Below are 14,376 nucleotides of genomic sequence, written 5' to 3' on the forward strand. Positions count from 1 at the left end.
AATAAGTGTCTAAGGTGGGATGTAAATTGAGTTCTTCCTGACTGTGGGTCAAGCATCCTATCCAATGGACCACCTAGCTGCACAGTGCCTAACACATAGTAGGGACTTAATAATGCTTATTCAGTTGAATCAAATCGAATCTCAATGTGCTGCCATGCTTTGCTACCAGCCAGTTCCTGGTGGAATGAGGCAGCATCATAGCTTTATCCACATCTGAGGCTGAATTCAGTGATTAAAGATGAGCTCACCTACCCATCCTCAGCAACTGACTTCATCTCTTTGTGTAAGCAAATTGACCAGCCCTTGACTCACTGATTTACCCTTTATGGGTGTTCCTGGACTCTGCCTGACTCCCTACCTGGTGACTGACCCACCACTTAGCCTAGATCAAGCCCTGACTTTAGCAGGTTCCTGGCTCTCCCTCTCCTGGATCTCCAACCTTTCTCTGCATCCAATGACCATGGTCTTGGCACTGTACAATCACTCATTTCTCCACTATTTATGGATAAAAGCCAGTGTCTTAAAACACTGCATGATAAGGTGAGTGCTTTGTGATACAAAACTCTACCCTTGAGAACCTAGGGGAAAGATATGATTTTTATTGATTCCCCAGTTGTCCTTCCCTATAAGGATTTTACTACTATGAACCCAAAGCTAAACAAATCAGCATGTAGTCTTTAAAAGGCAGCCCTATCAGACGCCCTCTGTTGTTGAGTGATTTGCTTGCTTAGACCTGGCTTCTTGCCCTTCATCCACAGCCCACTGCCTACTTTGTTCTGACATGACACTCATTATCTAAATACCAGGTAGGACCCAGTGTTCCATGCCAGCCAGTTCCAGTCCTCCCATTGCCAAGGGTTTATCTCTCTACTGAAATCCAAGCCAGCCATAGTTCAGAACCTCTCAGGAAGCCTGGACCAACAGGCCACTTATCCTAGAGTCCAAACCATCTTGGGCAGCACAGACATTCTGGAGCTTTGTAAGACACCTCTGTTACTACCAGATATCATGATCTCTCACCTCCCTGGCTACCCTGATACTTCTGCTCTCAGTCAAATCAGTTCATTCTGGATTTTCTCTACCCTGATCTCTTCTGTCTAATGGGACCTACCTTTGTCAATGTAGCAGGGTTGCCCTAGCAGCTATCTTCTCCCACAAAGCATCTTCTCCAAGCCTCAGGGTAATCAGCAAGGTCTAGGCCCTATCACTAGGGATAATGATAGGAGTTAGAAAGGCAAATGTAAAGAAGACTGAACATTTTTGTCTCAGCCCCCAAAAGACATAGTAAAAAGTGCTGAACACATGAGGGCCACACACCCTGGGTCCCAAGACTCTTTAGAAGAGATGAATGGAATCAATTTATGCTAAATCAGAGTTAGGACCTGGCATCTTTGGTGGAGAAAGGTAAGACAGAGATGCCTCAAAGGGCCTTTTTGTGATACTAGGAAGGCTAGGAGTCTTGGGCAGAAAAAAAGCAGAAACTATTCCTCTGGCTTAGAGACAGTCACACTGGTCTGGCCTAAAAGAGCTACAGATGTACCCAACACTTCAGAAACATGTTGGCCCCAGCTATCTGATTGTAAGACAGTAGCAATACTGCCCCGAGGATGAGAGAGACACAATGGGAAGCAGATGGAGGCAGCAGCAGAATGATGGAGCCCTGAAGGGAGCGAGAGGCTAGCACAGCCCAGATTGGCAGCCAAGTAATGGAGCACCAAAAGGAAAAAAGATCAGTTCATCAGGAAACTTGGGATCAGGCCTGATCATTGTGACATAACCAAGCCGGCATTGCCCCTCGCTCTACAATAAGTCATGTGGATTGTCATGTAAATCTGGGGGGGTGCTCTTTCCTCGGGTGAGAGGTTCTTAACCCAAGGGAATGTCACAAGTCAGGAATAACTGGATAAGTCGCTGAAGGAAGGCAGTGGTCCATTAGAATTGAGGGAGGAGTGTCAGTTGACTCTCTAGCAAACCCCAAGTTCTTTTTCCCTTCTGACACCAAGAGCAGTTAAACAGTTTGCAATAATTCATCTTAGCTATTTACAACTACCCTCTTGGCAAATTTAAGTTCATGGGGAGGAGGGAGGAAGAGGGAGTGGCAGATGCCCATCAAAAAGGAGAGGGTCATTTTTTCATTCTGTATGGGCTTGAACATGAGTTCTTTCTATATTTATGTGGTGTTGAATAAAACCTATTCTATATTTTGTATATAAGTACCTGGAGAGTTTGCTGGAGAATCTGAGGGTACTCATTTTGGAGGAGTGCCATGTGCTGACGTTGCCAGATGCAGTGGGAACAAAACAAGCTAAACACTGGATCCTACCTTTTCTGGAGGTCATTCTTTCTTGATATTTAGATATATAAATATGTATCTGTCTCTAAATAGATATAGATATAGGCCACATATACATATACATATGCATAAAATCTCCTTGGTACTATCTCTGTCTCTGTCTGTCCCTCTCATTAAGTGATTTGCTCACGGTCACACAGCTAATAGGTGTCTGAGGCCAGATTTGAACTCACAAAGGTGAGTCTTCTTGACTCATCATCTGGCACTCTATCCATTGTTTCACCTAGCTGTTGTATGTACGTATGTATGTATGTATGTGGATGTATATACATAAATATCTCAGTATATGTATTATACATGTGTATATCTGTGTGTGCATATATCATATATACACTCATATATGTATTGAGAGAATATAAATAATGTATGTACATCATTGTTTATATGTTTTCTTTCCCATTAGATTGTGAACTCCTTGAAGGCAGGGACCATATTTCTTTGCGCCAGACACAGAGTAAGCATTTAATGAATACTTGTTGACTGACTAACTGAATTTCCCCCATTTTCCTAGTTGAAAACAAAAACAAGTCAAAAAGAATTTGTGAGAGGCCTGCTGAAATATACCTGGGTCCTTATCTTAGAAAAGGTCCTCCCATTAAGTCTAGGCTCAGGTCTTCTGTCACCAAGATTGTATGTCAGACACACAATATTCTAAAAATCCATCTCAGCTATTCACAATCACACTTCCTGCATCATCAGGCAACCTGGAAGCTGTTCTCCCTCCTCACTCTCCCCATCTCCAACACAGCAGGGATCCATATTTCAATCCCTCAAGGATATATGGTTTTATTAGTGTGGTTACTCACTCCAAAGACTGAGATCACAACCCCTCTAGACTCGGTAAATAATCCTCAAGAGTTGCAAAGGGCAAAGCAATTCATCATCCCACAGAGAGAGGAGACTGAACCAAGGTGTTAGAATGGGAAAATTGAAAGGGGTAGACTCCCCACCCCTAACTCCCTTAAAAAAGAACAACAAAGAAAAACAGTCAATAATAATAACTGGTTGTTGTTGAGTTGTTTCTGAGTCTGTTTCCCCATTCTGAGGATGTCTTGGCAAAGATATTAGAGTAGTTTGCCATTTCCAGCTCATTTTATGGATGTGGAAACTGAGGCAAATAGGGTTACACGGCTGGTAAGTGAATTAGGCTGACTTTGAACTCAGGTTGTCCTGCCTCAAGGTCCAGTGCTCTATCTGCTATGCCACCTAGTTGCCCCTTATATGTCCTTTCTATATGCCACCAATAATAACAATTAATAATAATAATATCTAGCACTTACATAACACATAAGCATAACATTTACAAAGTAATTTACAAATGTTAACTTTTTTGATGCTCATAACAACCCTGTGTATAACTTGCCTACTGTGCTACCTGGCTGGTATTGTAAATAGAGTGTTGGATTTGGAGTAAGGAAGCCTTAAGTTCAAATCATGCCTTAGACACTTACTAGCTGTGTGACCTTGGACAAGTCACTTAACCTCTGTGAACCTCAATTTCCTCATCTATAAAATGAGGATAATAATAACACCTATTTCACAGGGTTGTTGTGAGTATCAAATGCTTTGCAAAACATATAGGGCTGTATAAATGCAAGCCATTTATTATACTACCACAAGAAGATAAAAGGCAACCAAAACTTTAAAATAAGTAATACAAAGAAGAATGTATGGGGAAAATATTTTAGGGTGACTAGATCAACTAAAGTATCAAAAGTCAGAGAGATAGGGAAAAAATCCATCACCCAGAATCTGACCTGGGGATGAATGAGCCTTTCTTACTATAGCTAGGTTGGTCCTCTGGCAAGAGATGAACAGGAGATGTTCCCAGTTTCATAGTGAAATCCTTTCTGTTTTGTTGGATACACCAGAGCTTGCATGACCTCTGTATGGTCTTAGAGAAGCATGGTCATAGCCCCACATCATTAGGTGACCTAAGAGTAGGATTTTAGTGAAGGATCTACAATCCCCCCTCTTTATATGCCCATTTAGGGACAGATGATGTAGACACTCTGAGTTATTTAGTCTGACCGTGACCAACCCTACATCTACCATCTGGTCCTATCTTGTCCCTGACCTAGCCTTGCCTTATAGCAACATGCTCCTGCAGTCTGGATCAGCTTATACCCCACTTCCCAGGAGCCCTTTTCCAAGGCTGAATTCCTCTTTTAAATCATAGAATCATTGATTTAGAGCTAGAAGTGTCCTTTGAAATCATTGAACTTCATCACTTCATTTGACAGATAAAAAAATCAAGGCACAGAAAAGAAGTCCAATGGCTTGCCCAGAATCACACAGCTAGTGAATTTCTGAGTTGGCATTAGGGCCCAGGTCTTGCTGATACCAGATACAAGACTCAAGCCACATGGAGCAACTGGGACTGCGAGACCATTGATGAGTCAGGGCAGAATGCCTTGGGAAATCTTCCTAGGGCGCAAGAGCTCATTTCAAGACCTGCAAGTAAGAGCATATGAGTGCTCTAGGAAGACAGTAACATGGATAGGGGATATGGGTGGTATGGTGAACAGAGTTCAGGGCCTGGAGACAGAAAGATTCATCTTCCTCAGTTCAAATCTAACCTTAGACTTTTACTAGCTGTGTGACCCTGAGTAAGTCACTTCACCCTGCTTCCCTCAGTTTCCTCTTCATATTTATTCTCATTTATTAGTGTGGTTACTCACTCCAAAGACTGAGATCACAATCCCTCTAGAATTGGTAAAGAATCTGAATGAACTGAAGGAAAACATGGCAAACCACTTCAGTATCTTTGCCAAGAAAACCCCAAGTGGGACCACAAAGAGTAGGAAATGACTGAACTACAACTTGGACAAATTGGGGGATGTGGGATCAGAAGGAAGGGTGAATAAATGCTGAAACATTTTTTTTCTCTTTCTCCATGAGGAAGGAAATCTGAGAAAATATGGAATAGAACTCCTACCTGATCAGGAATGCTAAGAAGGCAGATAAGACCATCACAATTACTACTACTTGTATTATGCTTGTAATGTTACAAAGAGCTTTGTGATATGACCTCACCAGGTAAGGTTTTGGGGGAGTTTCTTTATTTTTTTGTTTAGAACTGTGATTTCATCCATATAGGGACCTTCCAGTGAGAAAACTTCCTCTATCAATTCAGAATGTTGAGCTGCTGTTCAGCAGCTTATAGTCTTCAAGAGTTGCCTAGGATACTAAGATTTAAGTGACTTTGCCCATAGTCACCCACTCTTTGTGGGATTACTATCCTCATTTTACATTTGAGGATATTAGTGTTCAGAAAGGTTAGGTGATTTGCCCATGGTTACACAGCTAGTAGGCACCGGAGGTATAATTTGAACCCAGGTCTCCTGAGGCTGCACTATACTATATTGGTCTGCCCATTGCTCTCATTTGCTAGTAGCCCAAGCAGCATATAGACCATTTGTGGCTGTGATGAAGACAAACTGTTGATAACTTGTGAGTTGCAAACTCTGTTATCATATCCCCAGACCTCCATGGAGTGGGTAGGTAGGGGTCAATAACACCATGGCAGTGTTAATGGCAGATTCTGATACCAGCACGATACCTAGCTCTGGAAATCAACAGAGTGTAATGGGCCAAGTTGTTTCAAGGTTGAAAAATCACAGAAGTGAAAGATCCAGGGGATTAGGCAGAAGAATATGTTTCCAGAGCTTCAAGATAAAAAATTGGTTGGGGGGAGTTTTCACACTTCCACAAGGTCAAGGGAATACCACAGAGAGAGAAACTAAAGACAGAGGCAACCGTTGATTTGGTCGACAGAGAATTAGCCTGAGAGACAATGTCCTTTTATGACATTGGCAAGCTAATCATACCACCTACCTCAGTCGAAAGCAACAGAGCTGCAGGTTCTGACGCCTACAAGGACTTTTGATTCAAAGCTGAGAAGAGGCTAAAGCAAAGATTTGGCCCAGAAGGATATAGCTCTAAGTTAGAGTGTTCAGTGTAAATTTGACTTAATCCTGAAGAAAAACAGGCTAAAAATTGAGGAAATGGTTAAAAGTGAATAAATTAGGTACTTAATTGTACCTAGATGTTGGTGTTTCCTTAAATTTTTCTCTAAATGGTATATCCGATTTAAACATACTAGTTATGCTAAATAGAACATTATTTGATGTTTATGTTTATCTGTCTTATTTTTTAAAGTTACAGTTTTAATAAAAAGCATAACAGAGTAAAAAATGATACTCTTCTCTGACCCAGGTTTCCATACCTGTGCTAAGCCTCATTGTTCAGATGAAGGCTGAAACCAAAGCACTCTGTTTGCTTGATGGCAGATTACTGCGAAATGCAGGCATGAGAAAATCAATAGTCTCTGGACCAAAATTGCCCTGGAAAAAATCAGACCTCTGAAATGACAATAAAAGGACCATCGTCCTACCTGGGTCCCTCTCATTCTTCCATTCCAGACTTAATGCCACTGTCCTCTTGGTAGGGAACCAATCATCAACTCTGCTATTACTCCCCAAGGATCTCTGAGCCTTGTCATCTGCATTGCAACTTTGCCTGACTAAATTGTACTTGGCCTTTCTATCTGCGGTGAACTAAACATAAAGTATGAACCCTCCCCAGTTATATGTGTGACCTCAGGGATCAGCTAAGTTTTCTCTTTCACCCCAGTGCTTGCACATGCTTGGCACATAGTAAACACTTAAATGATTTTCCATTAAATTCAGAAACAAAGCCCTAGTTTACCAACACTCTTTAGGTTTATGTTCTCTAGGTACCTCCAGAGAAGCACCTGGTGGCCCAGTGGATACAGAACTGGGCCTGGAGTCAGGAAGACCTGAGTCTCAATCTAGCCTCAGACACTTGTTAGCTGGGTGACCCTGGGCAAGTCACCTAACTACTGTTTACCTCAGTTTCCTCAACTGTAACACGGGATAACAATAGCAACCTACTTTGCAGAGCTATTGTGAGAATCAAATACAATATCTGCGAAAAATGCTTAGCCTAGTGTCTGTGCTAAGTATGTAAGGATCGAAGGAGATAATACTTGTAAAAAGGTGCTATGGAATTGCGTATTTCTTTCCTCCACCCCCAAGGTACTTTCTCAGGCTGTTAGAATAAAAAGCTTTCTATTCCCTCAAGGAGAATAATAAATCTGACCTCAGTCCCCCAGAGAGTTTACCTCCTCTTCAGGTGCCCCCATATTGCACAGGACCCAAATGTAAACAATGCCCCAAACATGGAGCTGGGTCTCCCATAGTACACTAGGGCAAACAAAAGTTACCTAAAAATAATGTACAACCAAATTGATTTCCCCAGTGAAAACCAGTGGGTCCCCTGTGACTTTTATTATACTATCATTCAATAATAAAAGGTGAAAGATTTATCCCTAAGTGGGATAAAGAAGCCACTGATCTATATGTGACCTTTGGTCACAGAACCATAGCTTTAATGTTGGAAGGAGCCATACAGGCTATTTACTCTAACCATCTCATTTTACAGATGAAGAAACAGAAGTTGAAAGAGCTTAAGTGACTTGCTCAAGGACCCACAGGTAGATGGAAGTGACAGAAGTAGGCTATGAACTCATGTCCTCTCACTCCAAATCCCATGTTCTTTCTTCTTTTTTTTTTTTAACTTCTATTTTATTTTCAGTTAATGGACATTTAGTTTCTCTCCTGCCTACCTCCCTCCCCACTTGTAGGAGGAGAGAGGAAGAAGGAAAAGATAATTCTTTTAACAAATATGCATGGCCAAACAAAGCAATTTCATGCATTGATCATGCCCAAAAATATATGGGTCATTCTCCATCCTGAGTCTACTGATTGTCTTTCGGGAGACATGTAACATGTTTCATCACGGATCTTTGAGAACTGTGATGGGTCACTGCATGGATATAGTTTTTAAGTTTTTCAAAGTTGTTCATCTTTATGTTGCTGTTGCTGTGTAAATTGTTTCCCTGGTTCTGCTCACTTCACTCTGCATAGATTCATACAAGTCTTCCTAGGTTTCCCTGAACCTGTTTCTTTCATCATTTAAGGCATAATGATGTTCCGTTACACTCACTTCCACCATATTTTGTTTAGCAATTCCCCAACTGATCAGCACTCCTTTTGTTTCCAGTTCTTACAATACTCTTTCCAAAGTATTTCCTTGTACTGCTGATAAAAGAAAAGGAGACTTGCCAGCTATAGACCTTGTCTAACCAATACCCACTGGTTTTCCTTTGTTTCCTTCTCGTGACCCTAAGAGGCAGGAAGTTAACATGTGCCACTCGAGTAAGTGATTAGCTCCTTGAGGAAAAGAGTTACAAAACCTAGGATATTTGTTTGCCATGCCTTATGGAAATAACTGTGAGTACAATCTTGAGAGAACATTTAGCCATTTAACTATGCGACCAATGTGGTCTGGAAACAACATGGGACCAGGAGTCAGATTACCTGTCTTCTAGCCTGGTTCTGTGACTAATAGACTATGGTCCTTTGGACCAGTCACCTGTTCCTCAGTTTTCCCATCTGTAAAACAAGGGATTTGATCTGAGTTATTAACTCTGAGCTCTAACATTTCTTGACATTTATTAGTGTCCAGGAAGTGTATATTTTTAGAACGGAGGAAAAAGAAGATGAACAACAGTTCAGGATTCTTGTAATCCAGAGAGAAGATCCAAAGATTTCCCCCAAAGGTATCCTCACCCTTTTCTTCTGTCCTCTGGGTGAGGGGGGGCTCCCTAGGACTGTCTAATAGCTTTGGGGCCTACCAGCTTTCATCAGGTGGTGATGCAGAGTACAAAATTAACTGAGTTAGTCCCCTATTTCCAAACTAAAAGGCTGTCCTGGGTCTCTGAGGTGCTGGTGGAGTTTCTCATAAGGATATGTTAATGAAACAAAGAAGACCTGATGAGCCCCAAACTTCCTATCCCTCTAGAAAGAGACAGTGGCTGATAGAGCCACCCAGTTTACACTGGTCTAGTGACAGGGCCATGGAAGTCTTCCCAACGTGATCCCTTCGCTTCTATGTGTCCACCTCAGTGCCCAGAAATGGCAATAGCAAGGAGAAAAAGGAATTCAAAATGAGATCTGCCTTTGTCCTGACTGGCTTCTATTGGTCTTTATTTCCTAGTCAAAGAGACTGTTCTTACAGCCTCAAGGAGACTCACAGGCTCGGGGTCTGCATTGTCACCAGGGGGATTTTCCATCCAGCCAGTCACTGACTTGGCAGGGCTTAACTTTAGTTATTATAGCACCTCTGGAAGAGAGAGATAAAGCAGAGAAGCAGCTGTTGCAATCTTGACTAAACAGGGCTCTGGTAAAGCAAGCTTGAAAATGGACTATTTAAGAGGTTGGGATGTCACAGGTTTGATTGCAGAAGTGGGTAGTGGGGTGCGGGGGAATAAGTGGATTGTAAGATTCTGTTTGTCAGTTGGCTAAGGGGGTCAGCATGTGTGTGTCTGTGTCTGTGTCTGTGTGTGTGCGCGGGTGTGATTGAGGTGGGCTGGAAAGGGGAGGGCTGTGTGTGTGTGTGTGTGCATGTGCCTGTGTGTTCACGATATATATATATACCAGTGTGACAGAGACACAGCATAACGGAGCCACATAACAGAGAACCTAGCAACTGACAGCATTCAGGTAGGTAACTGCATGCTAACCTTTGCAAAGAGGCAAACTGCTTCTCACTCAGACCGGAGGCTCAGTATTAGAGAGGAGCTCCTCTCTCCTTAGACGTGCATCTTTCTGTTCTCTGGATGCTTAGAGCTCTTTGGGGTTTGGGACTTTGCTTTTTCCTTGTGAGAATATTCTTTGTCTCCACCCCCATCCCCTATTCCCAATCGTCTTATTGTAAATGTCTGGATTTGGGTTTGAGCTTTTCATCCCAGGGGAATGCTATGTTTTGGATAGAGAATGGTCCAGTTTTTTCCCGGGAAATGAGGTGGCTGACGGACTGAGGAAAAGTTTCCTTTCCGCATTTTGGTTTCCCTTGAAATCCTGACTTGCTTTGAGATGCTACAGGGCAGAGGGAAGATCAGGGATAAGGGGGTGTGTTCTGGCTTACCTTCTGGGTCATTTCTTCCATGATATTAAATTGAGCTTTGTCTTTTCTTACAAATATTGTCCTTTCTGTGCTTGCTTCTCTTACCCTCTGATTTTGTGCTGATGCTAATTTTTATCGAGCTTTGGATGCAAACGTTGGGGTTTGAATTTTGAATGCTGATGGACCACTTCTTGTTCACTTATGGAAAAGACTCTGTTTCTCAGCCAGAACTGTTCATTATGGGAGAGAGATCGTCAGGGGCACAGGGCAAGGAAGCATGGGGCAAGGGAGTTGCGCTCTATCAGAAAAATGTCGAGATCAGCTGTTGGCATGCCTGTTTCCCACAAGGAATCTTTGAAAGGATGACCTTGCCTTAGTATTCCCTGAGTCATTTTGCAGTGGTTTTTTTCTTCTTTTACCTTCTCTTATCTCTGATTTTCCTCCCTTCAAGATAATACTACTTTCAAGAAAGCATAACATCTGAACCCTCTTCCCTTTTCTTGCCCCTCTCTCCATGACTTCTTACTCTCCGACTATTTCTTCTTCACCCTTCCTTCTTAATCTTTCCCCAGTGTCTCTATCTAAAGCTTGTCTCATCTCTGGCTATGTGCTATCAAGCTTACATCATATATGTATTCCCCAATGGGAATTTTTTTCAAGGGAGGGGGAGTCAGGATGCTTTGGGGAAATTTACTATTTTAAGCAGTTCACCTTGAGCTCGAATTCCTGATGCTGGGCTTAAACATCTGTGTTTACTTTATTCTGGGAGTACATAATTGGTCCAATTATAACCAATAAAATTGTCCTGAAGATTATCAAAAGATGTGCTTTTGCTCAGCATTCATTGGTAAGAATGCCTAAACCAGAGAAAGTTGCCAGTACACACACACACACACACACACACACACACACACACCCATAGATCTATGTATGTGCTTGTAAGTACATATGTGTGTATGTAGGTATGTATGTATGCATGTGGTTTTTGTTTCTCATCAAAACCTCACAAAGTCCTATTCTTTCCAGCTGTCTGTGGGTGCCCATGCATGTCTCATTCCCTAACAAAATTGTCGCAGGGAAATGTCATCTACAAAACAGCCGGGGACAAGAAGCATCTAAGTCTTCTTTCTTTTGTGTCTCTGCCCGTTTAATGAAGGTGAGCAGCGGTTACTCAGCCCTGTGAGCTAGGCAGAACCCCTTTGCAAAAAGACAGCTCCTCAAGTTACTCAAAAGAACAGGGGCTGTTTTATCTGCTGTAGTGCCCCTGTAGGGGGCACTGTGGGACAATGCCACAGTCATTTCCAGCAACTATTCTTTTTTTTCAGAGCTGAATGGGCTGTCAGGCCTTAAATTATCAACTAAGCTGAGGGCACTCAGGGATTTCAAAAATGCAGGCAGATTTGCATTGTCACTGAAGGGAGTAATTGCAAGATTAATCTCAAAACCCTGCTCTCTGTGTCTTATAGTGGAAGCTGCCCAGCAGCTATTGTACATTCAGTCATCAGTCAAGTGTCTTTCGGGTGACTACTATTCACCCAACTCATGGTGAGGACACAAGAGAAATATGAAGCACTGGCTCTTGCCCTCCAGTTGGGCAGTTGGGAATCTAGTTGGGAAGACAACACTAACGCAAGAGAAAATTTTAAAAACATACAAGAAACTACCTGAAAATTTTGGCATGATTATCACGGAAAACTCGTAGTGTGGCAACTCTCTCCACCAGATCACAGTCCTATCATTTAGTACATAAATCCTTGGGGCTTGAATGAGGTCCATGGAGGTTAAATGAGTTGCCCAGGAACACACAGTGTCAGCGTTTGAATCCAGGCTTTCCTGACTGTAAGTCGTTTCAATCAAGTTGCACTGGTGTGGAACACCAACACATAATTAAGAGTTGAGCTATATAGTGGACAACTAACTTGATCTACGGCAGGGATCAGGCAACTTTCAAACAGAAAGGGGCCATTGGTTGTGATATTCATAGAAATTTGTACGTATGTAGATATTTAATATACCTTTATGAAGAAACTATATTGTATGCATATATGAGAAAACTGTAAACTATATGTGTACTGCACATAGTACCTTTAAAAACTATGTAACAAATTCACAACTTTTATGTTTTTATATTACTAAGTTCACAGTAAGAAAAATGTATGTGTATTCTTTGAACATAATTTGGGGTGGGGTTGGATTACATTTTACACAGCTCTTTTTATTTTGATGTGGGGGTGGGGCATTTTTCCACCAACTTCATCTGTATCTTTCGAACATTTTTATTATCTTATTTATGGAAAAAAACCAATTAGCTGCCGCTGAGAGGCCCTTTTTTAAAAATCATTTCTGGGAGTAGAATGTCTAAGAATTAGAGATAGAGAAGTCCCTAAAGGAGCTCTTCTAATCTTCCATTATCACATTAGTACAATGAGTTTATCAGATTAGCTAATTAGCACCTGGAAGTCAGCAGAGCCTGACCCTGAGGGGAGGAGTTGAAGGATTGGATGGATGGAGGGAGTTTGGAAGAACAGGAGTAGACAGCCACAGACCCTGGGCTAGGGATTTCAAACGAGGGTACCTGCCAAAGAGAAGTAGCCTGAGAGAGATGCAGGGGAGGTTGCGTGCTTTGGGGCTGGGGGTTGGGGGAAAAGGCCATGAGAGCTTTAGACCCAAGTCCTGTTGGTGTCTAAATCTAGTGATTCATTGTTTGTCCTTGGCCCCCTAATAAGATTAGTGCACACGAACAAATTCATTTGTCTATTTTGGTCAAAAGACTGCTTGTGGCTCATGAGTATCAAATTGCCCTCTCGATGTTCAGAGCAGAGAGATCAGTGTGACTGCTTTTGGAGGAGACTTCCTGGAAGAGGTGGGACATTCATTGAGCCCTGAAAGATGGGGGTGGAATCCCTGGTTTCCTTTCCTGAATTTGTGTATCTTAAAATAAGTATTTTGCTAACCATATTTCAACGTAATTGTCTTTCTTTGCACTCCTATATACTTTATTTCATGTATTTAAAAATATTATTCCAGTAAATAGTGCAAAAAAAGATTAAAAACTTATGCTTAAATCAAGTAATCACTGAATAGGAAGCATTTATTAATTTCTTATTATGTGTAGACTCATTGATTGTCAGGCAACAAGCATTTATTAAGTAAAAACCCTTCTACATGTTCAGTGCGGGGGAGGGAACAAAAAGGTTCTTGCCTTTAAGTAAGAAATTTTACATCCTAATGGGAGAACTATTTTCTATATTAAATCGGTACATATAAGACATATAGAGTAGAAGGAACATAGCCCTAGAGGAGAAGGCACTAACAACTGGGAAGAATTACCAGTTTCTACAAGAAACCTTTCCTGACTCCCCCACTCCCTGACCAACCCCCCTCCCCAGCTGCTTTTGAAAAACTACCTTGGATTCAATTTGTATGTATCCTACATATTCTTATCCATTGCCCGCTGTCTCTTGCACTAGAATGTATGTTCCTTTAGGGAATGGAAGAGTTTCACTCTTTGTATGCTATGTGCCTAGCACCTAGTAGGAGCTTAGTAAGTGATTGTTAAAAAGGCAGACAAATGGAACAGGAAATAGAGCCCCTGGTCTACAATCAGAAAGACCTGGATTCAAATCTGGCCTCAGACACTTACTGGGGCAAGACATTTAACTTCTATCTGCCTCAGTTTCCTCAGCTATGAAATGGGGATAATAATAGTACCTACTTCCAAGGGTTCTTGTGAGGATAAAATGAGATCATATTTGTAAAGCACTTAGCACAGGGCCTGACACATAGTCAGTATTAATAATAATAAAAGTAATGGCTGGCATGTAATTGGCATTTGGGGGCTGCTAGGTGGCACAGTGGATAGAGCACTGGGCCTGGAGTCACAAAGACTCATCTTTATGAGTTCAAATCTGACCTTAGACACTTACTAGCTGTGTGACCTTTGGCAAGTCACTTCACTCTGTTTGCCCCAGGTCTTCATCTGTAAAATGAGCTAGAGAAGGAAATGGCAAACCACTCCAGTATCTTTGCAA

General features: G+C 41.8%; 1 protein-coding gene across 3 annotated transcripts in view; it reads left to right on the forward strand.

The window, feature by feature from the left end:
• The first annotated feature begins 1,788 nt into the window (after window positions 1-1,788).
• Window positions 1,789-14,376, forward strand: part of PNOC (prepronociceptin) — a 62,951-nt gene continuing 50,363 nt past the window's right edge. The window contains exons 1-3 of one of the 3 annotated variants that reach the window (XM_072634803.1): window positions 1,789-2,334; window positions 2,757-2,807; window positions 5,255-5,392. The gene's annotated coding sequence lies outside the window, so the exon portion shown is untranslated. Of the gene's footprint in view, window positions 2,335-2,756; window positions 2,808-5,254; window positions 5,393-9,600; window positions 9,623-9,827; window positions 9,943-14,376 lie in introns of those variants that run through there. The other 2 variants (XM_072634805.1, XM_072634802.1) reach the window with 2 other exon arrangements.

This window comes from Notamacropus eugenii, chromosome 1 (genome assembly GCF_028372415.1).
Source record: "Notamacropus eugenii isolate mMacEug1 chromosome 1, mMacEug1.pri_v2, whole genome shotgun sequence".
Lineage (NCBI taxonomy): Eukaryota > Metazoa > Chordata > Mammalia > Diprotodontia > Macropodidae > Notamacropus > Notamacropus eugenii.